The 14,908-nt window shown below is 49.1% G+C and overlaps 1 pseudogene; it reads right to left on the bottom strand.

Annotated features, from left to right (window-relative positions):
* Positions 1 to 5,615: 5,615 nt before the first annotated feature.
* LOC103009735 (nuclear RNA export factor 2-like) lies at positions 5,616 to 12,919 on the bottom strand (annotated as a pseudogene).
* Positions 12,920 to 14,908: the final 1,989 nt, after the last annotated feature.

The following is a 14,908-nucleotide window of genomic DNA, read 5'->3' as shown; positions in this document are numbered from 1 at the left end:
CAGGAACAATGATGCGGAGCAGGCAGGAGGATGGTATATTAGGCTTTCATTTTCCTATAGCTTCTCCAGTTCCTAAAACTCTCTAATGACCAATGAATCCCAGGCATTTGACTGAGAAATTTGCATTGCTACTACCTCAGCCTGGACCTAAAGGATGGGAACGAGTATTCCACACTAGTTAATAGCTCACAGCTTAAAATCTAACACTTTCCTATCATCAATAGATCTGCTGTTTTCTTCCAAGATACTTGACCCTTCTTAACCTCAGCTTCTTAATTAGATACAGAGATAAAATAATTAGTCATACAACTCCAACTGTGAGAATTCAATGAAATTGAGATATACTTCTGCACATAATCAGGGCTGTTTGCTGGGTGGAAGGTTTGGAAAGCTGTTTCCTCAGCCATTTATGCAGAGAATGTTCAGGTTCATTCTATTCTCACAGCTCTATATTCTAGGTCATGCCACAGCATTGTCTATGAGACATGCAGAAGGGGAAAAGTTGCTTCTGTGCACTGGGGTTAGACCTTTTGGGGGCCCAATTATCTCACCAAATACCTCCCTTACTCTTTAGCAACCAGAGCCACTTGCAGTTCTCTATTTCGACTCCTAATCTTCAGGAAGACAGAGACATTGCCTGAAATTTTTCATGGTTCTATCTTCCCTTTTTAGCACTAATCTTGACATGCACTAGGTGCATGAATGAATGAATAAGTGGATGAATGAAAGTTATATTCCAGACATATATCTTTCTTCTCTGACAGTTACTAGCCCCTGGCAGGCCAGCGCCTTAGCCTTATAGCTAAGTCCAGTGGTTAGGACTCGGCGCTCTCACTGCAAGGGGCCCAGGTTCGATCCCCGGTTGGGGAACTAAGATCCTGCAAGCTGCGCAGCACAGCCAAAAAAAAAAAAAAAGATGGATGCATTATGTTGAACAAAAATTATAGCTCAGTGAAGTTGGTTTTTAATATGCCTTTGTTTCCCTTCCAGAATCTAGAGCTCTGTCATGCTCATATGTGGAATCAACCTGTATTTTCAGATTGAACTGTACAGTTGGGTTTTTCATTTCTTTCCCTGCATGCTTTCTTTTTTGTTTTGTTTTGGGTTTTTGTTTTGCCACAGCCAAGAATATTCTCAGGATCACCTGACTTATATATCCAACCACATGCTCCCCACCCAGATTTTTCATAGGCTCCACAAACGACATGGTCAAAACAGAACTGTCGGGCTTCCCTGGTGGCGCAGTGGTTGGGAGTCTGCCTGCCAGTGTAGGGGACGCGGGTTCGAGCCCTGGTCTGGGAAGATCCCACATGCCGCGGAGCGGCTGGGCCCGTGAGCCACAATTACTGAGCCTGTGCGTCTGGAGCCTGTGCTCCGCAACAAGAGAGGCCGCGATAATGAGAGGCCCGCGCACCGCGATGAAGAGTGGCCCCCACTTGCTGCAACTAGAGAAAGCCCTCGCACAGAAACGAAGACCCAGCACAGCCATAAATAAAAAAATAAATAAATAAGTAAATAATTAAAAAAAAAAAAAACAGAACTGTCAGTTTCCTGGCATTGCACCGAAACTGGTCCTCCATTCACTTCCCCATCGAAGAAAACCGCCCTAACCCAGCTGCAAAAATCCACATTCCAAGGGACACACTTAATCCCTCTCTATCCCTTAGCACAAACGTGAACTTCATCAAGTTCAGTACTTCCGAGATACATCTCATTTCAAACCCCATCTCACCCCTTCCATTGCTACGGCTGTGGTCTACGAGACTGTCACCTCTCACTGTCATGTGTGTAGTAGCCTCCTAATCTTGTCTCTTGATCTTACAGTTGCTCTATTTCAGTCTGTCCTCCAAAGAACATTTAGAATGAGCTTTAATAAAGTAGATGATAATAATAACTTCCCTTCCTTTCAGAAAGCACCCAATGGCTCCATCATAATAAGAACAAAACCCAGAGTCCTTACCATGGCCCACAGGACCTTCTGTTATTGGGACCCTCCTATCATTCTCACCTCATTTTCTAACACTGTCCTCCCAATACACACTGGCATACAAGCTGTTCCCTAAAACTGCCAAGCTTGCCCATACCTTAGGGCCTTTCGTCTTGCTCTTCCCTCTGCCTCGAGGGCTCAGCTCCTATATCTTCCCACTGCTGACTGTGTACTTGTTGTTATTTGAATATTAAATCTAAGTTACGTCTTCAGAACATCCTTCCTTGCCTTCCCCACCCTAGTCATTCTCTGTCACATTTTCCCATATTATTTTCTTAATGGCTCTTAAACCTTGAGTGTATCAACCCCTGTAGAATGTGAGCTCCATGAGAACCATGACCCTGTCTGTCAGGTTCTCTGATTTATCTCCCGTGCCTATCACAGTGCCTCACATATCATTGGTAACCAATAAATATTTGTTGAATGAATGAATGAGTGAGTGAATGACGTAGATTAAACATGCTAAGTTGTGAGGACTCAGGCATAGTCTGGGACATGGGATTTGGGAGGATGGGAGAGTGAGCTCAGGTGTCCCTGAAGCAGCAGTTTTGTTTGAACCCATGAAAACTGTGGTTGGAAAACTGGGTAGAAAGGACATGATAATTGAGCTAGTGCTTCTAGCTGCCTTGGGTATGAAAGTGTAGCATATGTTCTATACCAATTCTCCTTCTTTCTTAATAAAAGAATCCCAAATTTATTTGGTACAGTAATGTTTCCAGTAAAAGACCACATTTATAGCCTGCTTTGCAGCCAACAATGGTCACATGACCAACTTCTACCTAATGAGGTGATGGCAGAAGTGTTGTATAGTAGTTCCAGGAAGGTAGCTAAAAGGGAGATGAATTTCTCAGACCAAGGTATTTCTCATACCATCTGTTGTGGACTGAACTGTGGCCTACCCAAATTCATACGTTGAAGCTTTAACCCCCAGTACCTCAGAATGTGACTGTGTTTGAAGATAGGGCCTTTAAAGAGGTGATTAAATTAAAATGAGGCCGTTAGGGTAGACACTAATCCAATATGATTGGTTTCCTTATAAGAGGAGCTTAGGACACATAAAGAGATACCAGGGTGTGTATGCACAGAGGGACAGCCATGTGAAGAAGGAGTAAGAAGGAGGCCATTTGCAAGCCAAGGAGAGAGGCCTCAGAAGAAACCAAACCTGTGAACACCTGGATCTTGGACTTCCAACCTTTAAAACTGTGAGAAATAAATTTCTGTTGTTTAAGCTACTCAGCCTGTGGTATCTTGTTATGGCAGCCATAGCAAACTAATACACCGTCAGATAAGGTTTTCAATTTTGACAGCTCATTAGAATCAACTGAGGTGAACCTTAAAGATACTGATGACTGGGCTTACCCCTAGAGGCTCTGATTCAGTTGGTTGAATCTGAGCATTAGAGGGGATCCTAATGGATATCCAGAGTTGAAAACCACATGTCTAGGAGAGTAGTTTATTGCACTCCATTGAGCAGGCTGAGAGTGATGAATCTAGCATCGTTTAGAAGGCATCCCCCTGTATCTCCCTCCTTCCACTGTTTTTCCTCTGCCCCACATCCCCCTTCTTTTTCTGCCCTATCCAGATCTCCACAGATGGACCCAGAGATGCCCCCACCTCTTAATCCTGTTCCATATCCAAGTTCCGTCCTAATTTGAGGAACATTTAATAGCTTCAGCCCCACTTCTGCCCTCCCTGTCAAGAAAAGTGAGTCTCGAGGGGCCTCATATTCTCTTACTCTGCCTGTTAGCCAGAGCCAGGGCAGCTCTCTATAGAGATAACTTCTTGCCTCTTAATCCAATTATGAAATGGATGAAAGACATGAACAGAGGACAAATAGGCTTAGGAAAAGCTATTCAACATCTTTAGCCATCATGGAAATGCAAATTAAAAGCACAATGAAATATTAAACCCCCCTATCAGAATGGCTGAAAAAAACAGTGACAAAACCAAATGCAGACAACACTGGATAAACTGAGTCACTCATACATTGCCAATGGGAATGCAAAATGGTACAGGTCGTCTGCAAAACAATGTGGCAGGGTTTTCAGAACGAAATATGCAATTACCATATGATACAGCAGTTGCACTCTGGGCCGTTTACCCAGAGAAATGAAAATTTATGTTTACACAAAAACCTTTACATGAAGTTCATCACAGTTTTACTCACAATAGTTAAAAAGTGGAAATAGCCCAGATGTCTTTCAACGGGGGAATGGCTAAACAAACTGTGGTACATTCACACCATGGAATCCTATTCAGCAATACAAAGGAACAGACTATAGACCCACTTTACAACTTGGATGGATCTCAGGAGAGTTATGCTGAGTGAAAGAAATCCATTCCTAAAGATAACATACTATATGATTCTATTTCTATGACATTTAGGAAATTATAATAGTGTCTGACAGAGTTTAGGGATGTGGGACCAGGAAGAAGGTGGGTGTGGCTATAAAGGCTAACATGAGGGAAACGTGTGGTGATGAAACAGTTTTTGATCTTGTTTGTGGTGATAGTTAGAACACCTACATAGCTGGTAAAAGTGCATGGAATTATATATATAAGTATTATTCACAGGTGTTCTAACACACAAATGAGTGCATGTAAAATGGCGAAATTGTAGTAAGCTCAGTGGACTGTACCAATGTCCATTTCTTAGTTTCGATACTGTACTAAAGTAATACAAGGTGTTATTATTAGGAGAAGGTGAGTGATGGGTATACATGACCTCTCTACACATTTTTTTGCAACTTTTGGTAAATCAATAATTATTTCAAAGTAAATAAGTTAAAAAAACAACATAGGAGTTGTGGGGAAAATAGTGTTAGTTACACAACCTAAGAACCTAATAAAAATGTTAGCACAGTTTTAGACCTGTTAAAGGATTAAGAATACCATAATTATTAGAGTAAATATGGTACTTTACTTGCTAAATATGTTCTGTTTGTTTATAGAAGTGAACATCAGAACGGTCACAACTTGTGAGTACTGAAGTGGTGGAGAGAAGGTTATCAGGAGGCAAAGCTTGGATTTTAGGGTAGTCCAGGAATGGAGTCCTTACTCTGTAATTTTCAAGCACTGTATAGGTCGGCTATAAATGCTAGAGACTGCCAGGGATGATGTGGGAGATGGGACCTTTTGGTCCTGGCCCCACTAACTCATGGTTGGGTCAGGGGAAGAGCAATCCAAGACACACAACATACAATGTGCAATGTTACTCTTTAATATAAAGATAAACAAGGATCATGCGTGGGAAAAATACAGAACAACTGGCAGGCCTACACGGTAAACTTTGGTTTCCTGATTAGCTGGACTGCAAGCTTAGTCATGGATATGGCTTCAGTTAAGAGAAGAGAGGTAACAAATATGAGGAGGATGAAAATGACATCTAAAGGCTCATTTGCAGAGTTTTGTTCTCAAGATCCCAGGTCAGTGGATGAGGGTCTCATCTCAAAATTCATCTGGAATCTTGCCCTTGGGCTGAAGAAAGTAAAGAGAAAGAATTGGGATGTCAGCAGAGCCAGCAGCCGTTGAGTTTCAACCCCAGGGCACCTGACTTCTGTCCGCCTTCACCTTCCTGAAACCCTAGAGGTCTATTTCTTCTTATCTCTGAATTCTCAGAATTGACTTTTTAATGAGTAAAGAATTTTTTAGTTCTGGTATAGTCCAGTCATTGTACTGAAAGCACCTGTAGTGGGGGAGGATAGATGACCTCCCTTAGGACCAAACTGGAGACACTTGACCACACAACGTCACAGCTAAATCTATGCTACAAGAGCACGCCTTCAAGTTTACCAACATGTATGTACCAGAATGAGCAGATGCCACAGCATGTAATGCTGAAAAAGAAGCGAAAAGGTAAATGGCTATCAATAATAGCTTATGGCTTCCTGGAATTCAATTGTTTAATATATTGATCTTAGAAAGAATAATGTAGCTTCACATATACTGAGAGGAAAGGCTGGTACTAATAATAAACAAAAGAAGTTTCAAAACAGTAATATAAGATAGGAAACCTGTATTTTATAATACATGGAAAGGTATTAGTATGAAATTAGGGAATTTCTCACAACTAAACGTTTGTAAGAAAAAAATAGATGTAAAATAATTACCTTCAAGTTCCCATTAATCACCCCTCTACTCCTCCCAGCTCCCTCCTATGCGCACGCAAACCCAGCACTCACTTCTGATTCCACTAGAGGTTCACCTCAGGTGGGGTGGAGGACGCCTGCGTGATGTCCTGCTGCTCCTGGGAGAGGGTGTGCATGGAGCTGGAGGTGGGCGTAGGCGCTGGGTTGGAGAACACACTCTCGGTCTCACTGGGGCTGGCGTCCCTCACAAACAGCTCGTCATTCACGATGCACAGACTGAAGGAAAAATGGGCCCTCAGACTACGCCTGGATGGACACCCACACCCCCAATATTGACTCTGCTCCCACTGGCACTCAGCAACCAGATTCCTTCCACGCCCCTCCTGTGTCTGTCTCCCGGGTTCCTTGGCTGGTACCTCTGCCCCTCCCCACAGAGCCCACCTTTGGAGAGACTGTCCACCACCTTCACTCGATTTATAGGTTTATCCCCAACCCACGGGCAATTTCGCATTTACCCTTTACCACAGCCCAAGGGGTGGACGCTCTGATCCCCATTCTCGGAAGAAGACACTGAGTCACAGAGAGGTCATGTGACTTGACCAAGGTCACACAGCGAGTGAGTGTTGGGTCAAGGAGAGAACGCATAGGCCGATTCCAGAGCCCATGCTCTTCTTAACCACTAGGCTGGACTGCTCCTGGGATCTCCCTGCTGGCTTTCCACAATACCGAGTAAACCTAAGGTCTGCGCCACCACATTCCCACGCCCCTGAGCGCAGGCGGGGATGGGCATTCCCGCCCACAACAGGGCTCTCACCTGGAGTAGCTGGCAGGGGTAGCGATGAAGGTCCGGGTGAAGGCACGCACACAGCCCTGAGAACTTCCTTCCACTTCAACAGCAAACAAACAACAGTACCCCTTAGAGCCACACGTGCTGTACACGCTCACACGGCGGTCCCCAGTCAGGCTGTGACTTCACACTGATGCTGAGAGGGCAGTTGTTCACGGGGGCCAGGGTGTCGGGAATCAGGAGGGCAACTATAGGAGCAGTCTGCGCCCAGTGACAGGGCCCCTGACAACCACTACACAGGTTCACGGGATGCGTTTTTCACAGCCGCCCAAGAGGTGGATACTACTACCCCATTTTGCAAATGAGGAAACTGAGAGGTTAAGTAACGGCCCAAGTTCTCAGAGTGAGTATCTGGGATGAGAGCCACCAAACTCCACAGCCTGTGTCCCCAACGCCCAGGGTGTGCAGGGCAGACAGGCATGGACACAGCTCAGACCTGGATTGTCTGTGGGAAGCCTGAGGGCTGGAGAACACAGTGGGGAAGGGGAGGGGAGGGGAGGAGAAGGGAAGGGAAGGGGTCAGGGAAGCTGGGTGGTTCTGGGAGTGAGCCTGGCCAGGGGGAGGCAGCAGTGGGGCATCTGGGGAGGGGGCTCTACACACACTCACCTTCCTCGAACACCCCGCTGACGGAGAAGCAGAGCATCGTTTCCTGAAAGGGAAGAGCCCAGGCGCCCAGTCACCACCTGCACCTCCTACCCACCTGCGGCTTCCTGGGCCCGCCCGAGGGAGGAAGCAGGCGCTCACCGTCTGGGACCACGTGTCCACCACGAAGGAGCTTAAGTCATGCTGAGTCTTGGGCAACACACAGAGGGTGTGCACAATGACACGATTTGTGTGCTTCAGCAGCTGGACCCGCAGGTCTGTGAGGGGAGGGGAAGCGAGCGAAGGTCAGGGGCTGCCACGCCCTGGGCCCTATGATTGACCCCTTCACCGCCCTTTCCCACCCAGTCTTCCCATCACACACTCACGGGGGTCCGTGAGCTTCTTCATATTCCGGCTGTCCTTGAAGTACTCGCACAAGCTGCTTCTAGGAGACAAAGAGCAACAGTGGGTGGTGGGTGTTTGCAGGAGCTGGCCTGTGTCTGCTGGGGAGGCACACGGCCCAGGAGCAGAGCCTGTGCTGTGATACTCACGGGGCTGGGTCCTCGGGGTGGAAGGGAATGGTCAGGGAGAAGCAGGCCTGCTCGTGATAAGCACCCACGAGACCCTGTCGGTCTCCACAGTCATGGATCAAGTAGTACCTGAGGGGGAGCAATGAGGACAGTCTATCTCTGTGGTCTGGACCTCAAATGAGACTTGGAAACTCCCCTGAGCAGACCTGTGCTTAGGTGGCCTCACCTGTCCTCGCCCTCTCCCCCTTGCTCAGCTTCCCAGAGGTACTTACTGCTGCAGGAATTGCAGGACTAGGCTCTTCAGCTCATCGCATCCAAAGTAGCTGCCCTGGAATCAAAAGGCATTTGAGACTATGCAGTGGATAAAGCCTCCCTGCAACACCCCAAATGTCGTTTGATCCTCTTCCTCACCTTGCAGGGCTTTAATACGCAGGGAGTGTCAACGTCAACAGTAACTGGTGACGGTAACTCCTGGCCATCCTGGAAAAGGGAAGAGGAAGTCAGGAGTGGAGACCAGGGGAGTGGCCCTGGATGATCCGGGAAAAGGATGGGCCCAGGAGGGTGAGGGTCAGAGGTCAGGTGTGAAAGGGCCCTGGAAATTCCATGGGAAAGCTTACACTGGATGTCTTCATCATGAGGTCCTGGAAGTCTCTAGTGTTATATTCAACTTGTGTGTGTGCGTGTGTGTATTTATGGGTATTTTTCCAGCAAGTCTATCCATGTCATTTTCAGGAGTCCATGCCCCCCAAAATGGTTAAGGTTCTGATGCTAATATGTGATCTAGGCAAGACCCAAAGGGCTTGAGGGCAGGTGCAGAGATCACCGACATTCATAAGAGACAATGATTTACGTAGGCACTTACTAGGCGTAATAACTTCGGGAAACGATCTCTGATGGCCCTGTCCAAAACCAAAAATAGAGAAGAGATGGTTGATAGTTCAAGGTTGCAATGCTTCCTTTGAGTGAAAACAGTCATACCATAAACAGAGATCAGTGTGTTCTGGCCCATCCAGCAGCGCCCTTTGCCCACCTCTGCTTCTGATTTTAAGGGTTTTCGGTCCACTTCCCTGTTGAGCACTGAGCATCTGTCAGCTTACTGTCTGAAAGGCACTGTCTCCTCATCTCTCTCAATACCTTCACTTTAATATTCCTTCCCTCCCTCCCTTCCTCTCCTTCGCCTGGGTAGCTTCCACCCAGGCTACCCGCACTCCCTTCTCCAGTGCCACAGGGAGCAGCATTTCAAACCCATACTGCAGGGCTTCCTTCTCCTCCCTTCCTTCCTCCAGGGCCCCACTGAAGGCTGTGGGGAGAAGAGGGAATGGGGTGGGAGCCCGGGGCTCTGCTACCTCACTGGGGGTCCAGCACTCTGGCAAGACCCGGACACCCCCCAGGGATGGCCCAGGATGCTGGGCCAGGGAGGTGAGTGAGGTGGGGCTCAGGGAGGGAGATGGAGGGGATGAAGGCAGAAAGGGAGTGAAGGTAGGAGGGGAGAGATGAGAGAGACATAGGGGCACAGAGACAAGGGAGAGAGAGAAAACAAAGGGAAGGGAAAGGAGCTCTCCCGTGGTCGGGGTCAGGGAAGAAGAGAGAAGAAAGGGGAAACGGCGCCCCTGTTGCGGCTCTTCACCTGCCCCAGAATCGCCCAGACACACCAGGTAGGAATGGAAAATATGCCCATGTTGGGCTGGGGCCCCACTGGATGCTGGTTGAAACTTTGTCACCTGTGTGAGTTCAGCCAGACTTGGGCATGGGAACCAGGGCCGCCATGGGGGCACATCTCCCCCAGAATGAGGAAAGGGTCAGGTCCCAGCTCAGTATGGGGCTGAGGATCCGTGGCCCACTCTTATGATCACCGTCTTCTCTCCTGATGACCCCTGCACCTGTCTGAGTTCGTTCTTTATCTGAGGAACCGTACCTGTCTCAGGCTGCCCAGGGCTCCTGTGAAGGACCAGATGGGATGACGTGACGTGTGCAGGGAGGGATGGAAAGTGCCCCTGAGAGCCCTGTCCTTCTGTCTCCTCTACCACCTCTGCCCTCTGCCTTCCACTCCTGCCTCAGGAAGCCCTCTGATCACTGGCGGGGGCCCACGTCTGGCCCCTTGACTCAAGGAGCCCTGCTTTTTCCCAAGGAGGGTCCAGCTCCTGGCATTGGGCCAGCAGAATGGATGTCATGACAGCAGCCACCCACGGCCTCAGCCCTCAGCATGGCGCAGGAAAGCCCCCATGTCAACCTGGGAGACGAGGGGGGACCCCTTTGGAGGAAGGGGAAGAGGGCCCCTCTCAGAACGGGGGAGGCAAACGCCATCTCAGCACGAAGAAGGAAGGCTTCTCTCAGCAAGAGGCCCTGGACTGGAGGACCCTTCTCAGTCCAGGGCGCCAGCATCTGGATCAAGGCTGGTCGCTCCTGGTCCTGGTGAGGAGGAGAAGCCCTGCTTCCTGCGGCACACTCTTGGGAGGCCTTGGCGGAACATAGCTGGGCGCAGAGAGCTGGAAACAGACCCCAGAGCCCCTGCAGAGGTGAGCAGGTCAGGGGAAGGAAACTCCTCACCGGTGATAGGCACAGAGAGAGCAGAAGGTGGGGCCTCTGATCCTCCCAGAAGACCAGGGCTGCCACCTTTGGCAAAGGGGCACTGTCACAGATAGTCTAGGCTCCCACGGGTGAAGGTCACCAGGAAGGGTGACAGGGTGTTCACACTGACCTTACATAGGTGGACTGGTCGGGGAAGGTGCCACACAATGGGTTCCCTTGCAGCCACAGCTCTTCAAGCTTCAGCCCTTTAATCTTCCTCAACTCCCACAGATACTTCAGCTGAGAAATATGGGGCGGAAGAGGGAAAAGGAATCCCAGGGAAAGAGGGACATCCGGCTCTCTGCACCCCCAGCCCCCTCCCTCCCCCACAGGTACCTTCACCTGCCTCCTGTCATCACTCTGATGGCCACTAACACGCCCCCTCCCCACTCTCAACCCAACTTTGATCTGGCTCCCTCTTCTCACCTTATTTTTGGAGAGGTTCAGGATCTTGACCGTGGGGGCCATCTGTATAATGTCAGACAGGCCATCCAGCTGGTACAGTTTGTTGCTGCTCAAGTTCAAGGACAACAGCTTTGGGGCAAGAAGAGGTAGAGTGAAGGTTACTATCTAGGACCTTGGAGACAAATCTGCCCTCCACCCCATCTCTTCCACCCCCTACCCTAATACCAGCACTGGGCCTACAGCCTCACCTCAGGGAAATTCTTTTTGATGATCTGCAGGGTGGCAGCCATGCAGTTTCTTCGATTCAGAATTATATCAATATCATGGCCCACCAAGTCTTCAGGAAGGAGAGGGGAGGGAATCAGATGGCTGAGTGGGGTCTGGGGCCAGCACCAGCCCCTCCCACGTTACCATCCCTAAGTCTCCCTCCAAGAAGACCCCTCTGCCCTCGCCCACCCTAGAATTACTGCTGTCAGCCGTACCTGGGTCATTGCGGAGCCTCCGGAGGTCAAGAGCTTGCTGGGAGACATCAAATCGTTTGCTCAAGGTCAGCTGCGGAGAGAGAGATGGAGAGAGCCGCTCTGAGGCTGTGGTGGTGGCAGGGAAATCAGGGGCGAGGGGGACGGGGGGCTGGAGGAAGGAGAGGTGGGTCTGAGCGCTGGCACACAAAATGCCTTGAGTCTGCATTACTTTTAGTTGCTCCATTTCTTCTGGCTTCAACTTATCCCGCACAGAGTAGGGAGCAGCGGAGGGGCTGACAAACACAGGTATCTGCAGGAAGAAGAGGTGGGGTAAGCACCAGGAACTCTAGTTCCAAAGAAGACAACCAGCCCCTGGCCTGTACTCCTTCCTCAGGATGATGTACAGGTAATGCCCGCAACACACACCTTTCGGCTCTCCTCGTCACAAATCTTGTTGCTGACATCCATTAATGCAGAGGCAGTGCTAGCTTCTTGGACAAAGAACTCAGCCCCAGTGTGCATAAAGTGGAACTACAGGGATTGAATGCAACAGCAATAGTATCAGAAGCCAACAGACCCTGCTGAACCAGGTCTCTCTCTCCCCCTTCCCTGTGCCCACGCGTCTGGCTTCGGCATCCTCTCTTACGTCCACTGGAGTGAAGGGGACACTGCAATGGCTCTGGATTGAGTTCATTAGCCATGTCCTGTCATACTTTATCCTGGAAGGAATCTAAGGATGAAAAGAAGGGATGGGAGAGAGGACAGACAACAGGGAATTTAGGCTGGAGGACGAACCTTTTCCTGTTCTTTTCCGGCCTTCTACTGAGCTTGACAGGGTTTCTAAAGAAGGGACCACTGGCATGATTTCTTATGGGTGTGTGTAATATGGATTTCCTAAATACTCTTTCTCTCCAGTCAAGCTCTCTTCCAAATAATCAAGGTGTCAGAGATGATCTTCCTTTTACAAATTTCCAGGAGATCCTACCCAGTGCAGACACTGCTTGCCCCTCAGACAAGGTCTCCAGAGGCTCGACCCTCCATCTCCCACACTCAGCTTGCCAAACTGAGACCTCCAATGTGGAGTTGCTCCATATCCTTGGCAGTAGTTTCCATCTTTGCTCTGAGACAGGCTCCTCCGTTCTCCTCACAGTCAGCCTGTTCCCTTTACACTGCTTCTCTGAATCTGCCCTTAGATGAACAAGATTGTTAACTCCTGGTCATAAAAAGGACAGCTTACAAGCTGTCCCCAGTGAAATAAACCAGCATCTCAACATGAGCCCAACACAACTCTCCCTGACTTTTCTCTCCTGCACATTCCATACATTTTTCAGGATACTCACGGTGACCCTGAACCAGCTCCCTGGGGTTCCATCTTGTGTGTTCTCCCGCATTTCTCTCTCCAGAGGTTTTCTGTTTCCCCACACAGTCATATGCATGTGGCCTTCACTGTCCAATCTCACTGTCCTCTCGTTGCCTCGGATGGTACAGGGAGAGCTGCAGGGGGGATGTGGAGAGAAGGAGGGTGAGTGGCCATACGTGCTAAGAAAGTCTTCTGTACACCCTCGTCTCTTTGACACCAGCACTACAATTAGGATTGCTCAACCATTATTTCACTTCTAGCATGCTTCAGTTTTGCAGTGACAGAAGAAAAACAAGTCCACGGAGAGTGAGAGAGGTGCATAGTCCCAGGGGCTGCTGTGTACAAACCCTGCTGCCTGGTCACTTACTGTCTTACTTCGGGGTCCTCCTGGACATCCCTCTTCACCACGTTTCCATCATCCTCCTGGAGGTGTGAGGGCTGAGGCTCACCCCCACCGTGTTCATAATGACGGCTCCTCTTGCCAGAATTACCTGGGAAAGAACTACAACGTTTCTTTCTTCCTTGAGGTGGTCTACCACCATCACTGTATTCTGAAAAGAGGAACAAAAATACAGGTTTGAAGACACATCTCTGGTGCACTTACCACATACCATGTCTTAGGCTAACAGGATGGTAGGGCAGGCACAGTGCCAACCTGGCCTAAGGGACCAATCCCACAAACCTCAGAAAGGACACTCTTCTGCCTGTGCAGAGAGGACAGCCTTATCTGACAGATGGCACTATCAGGGGAAGAATCGAGGAGGAGCAGGATGAGGAAGAGGAGGACAAGGAGGAGAAAGAGGGAGGAGAAGGAGGAGGGAGGAGAGGGCAACTGCGTTGAAACTTTTAACACAGTGGAGCAGGACTGACAAGGAACCGAGGTGTATGCGTCCATGGGTTAGACTGGACACCAGTCATATATGTACCAGGAAGGCACCCGAATCTTGCCTTCTCTCAGGACTTTCCAACAACCACACCAATACCTCTCTCGTGCTTCCCAAATCCAATCAGCCACCACACCGATTCCACTAACAACCAGCAAGCTAGCTGGACTTCCTTTGCCAGTGCACTAGGAGCTTTAATGTCACGTGGCACTGATGTCACAGCCTCCTGAACTGTCTCCCTCCCTCCAGCCTTGCCCTGAACAATACTCTGTTTGCAAGAGCCAGGGTGAGCTCTCTTTTGGGCCAGCCTGAAATGCCTTTCAGCTCAGCAGGCAGCTCTTCCTCACTTCAGCTCTTCTGTAACAAGGGTGTGAATGATAACCTGGAATGATGTGTCAGCCACCATTTCCAAGTGTTTAGGGATTCTTCTTTTTGCTTTCTATTACTGGTTTCTAATTTGATTCCATCGTGGCCAGGGAACACACTCTGGGACATTTCAATTCTTCTTCTTCTTTTTTTTAAATAATTTAATTTCTTTATTTATGTCTGCGTTGCGCCTTCGTTGCTGCACACAGGCTTTCTCTACTTGCGGCTAGTGGGGGCTACTCTTCGCTGTGGTGCACGGGCTTCTCGTCGCGGCGGCTTCTCTTGTTGCGGAGTTTGGGCTCTAGGCACGTGGGCTTCAGTAGTTGTGGCACGCGGGCTCAGTAGTTGTGGCTCGAGGGCTCTAGAGCGCAGGCTCAGTAGTTGAGGCGCACGGGCTCAGCTGCTCCGCGGCATGTGGGATCTTCCTGACCAGGGCTCGAACCTGCGTCCCCTGCACTGACAGGCGGATTCTTAACCACTGCACCACCAGGGAAGTCCCTCAGTTCTTGTTGAATTTACTGAGGCTTGTCTGATGGTCGAGGAGATGGTCTAACTTGGTGAATGTTACAGAGACCCTCGGGGAAAAACCTGTACTCTGCTGTTGGTGGGCGGACTGTTCTATTTATGTCATGAAGATCTCGTTAGTTTCCTGTGTTATTCAGGTCTCCTATATCCTTGCTGATTTTCTCTCTGGTAATTCTGTCACTTGCTAAGAGGGAGGTGGGTGTGGAAGGCCCCCACTATAATTATAGATCTGGCTCTTTCTCCTTTCAGCTCCACCAGTTTTTGATTCATGTACTTTGAGGCTCTGTTGTTTGTGTTCATACACA

Source organism: Balaenoptera acutorostrata, chromosome X (assembly GCF_949987535.1).
Source record: "Balaenoptera acutorostrata chromosome X, mBalAcu1.1, whole genome shotgun sequence".
Lineage (NCBI taxonomy): Eukaryota > Metazoa > Chordata > Mammalia > Artiodactyla > Balaenopteridae > Balaenoptera > Balaenoptera acutorostrata.
The sequence above is the reverse complement of the archived record's forward strand: the minus strand, read 5'-3'. Positions and strand labels throughout refer to the sequence as shown.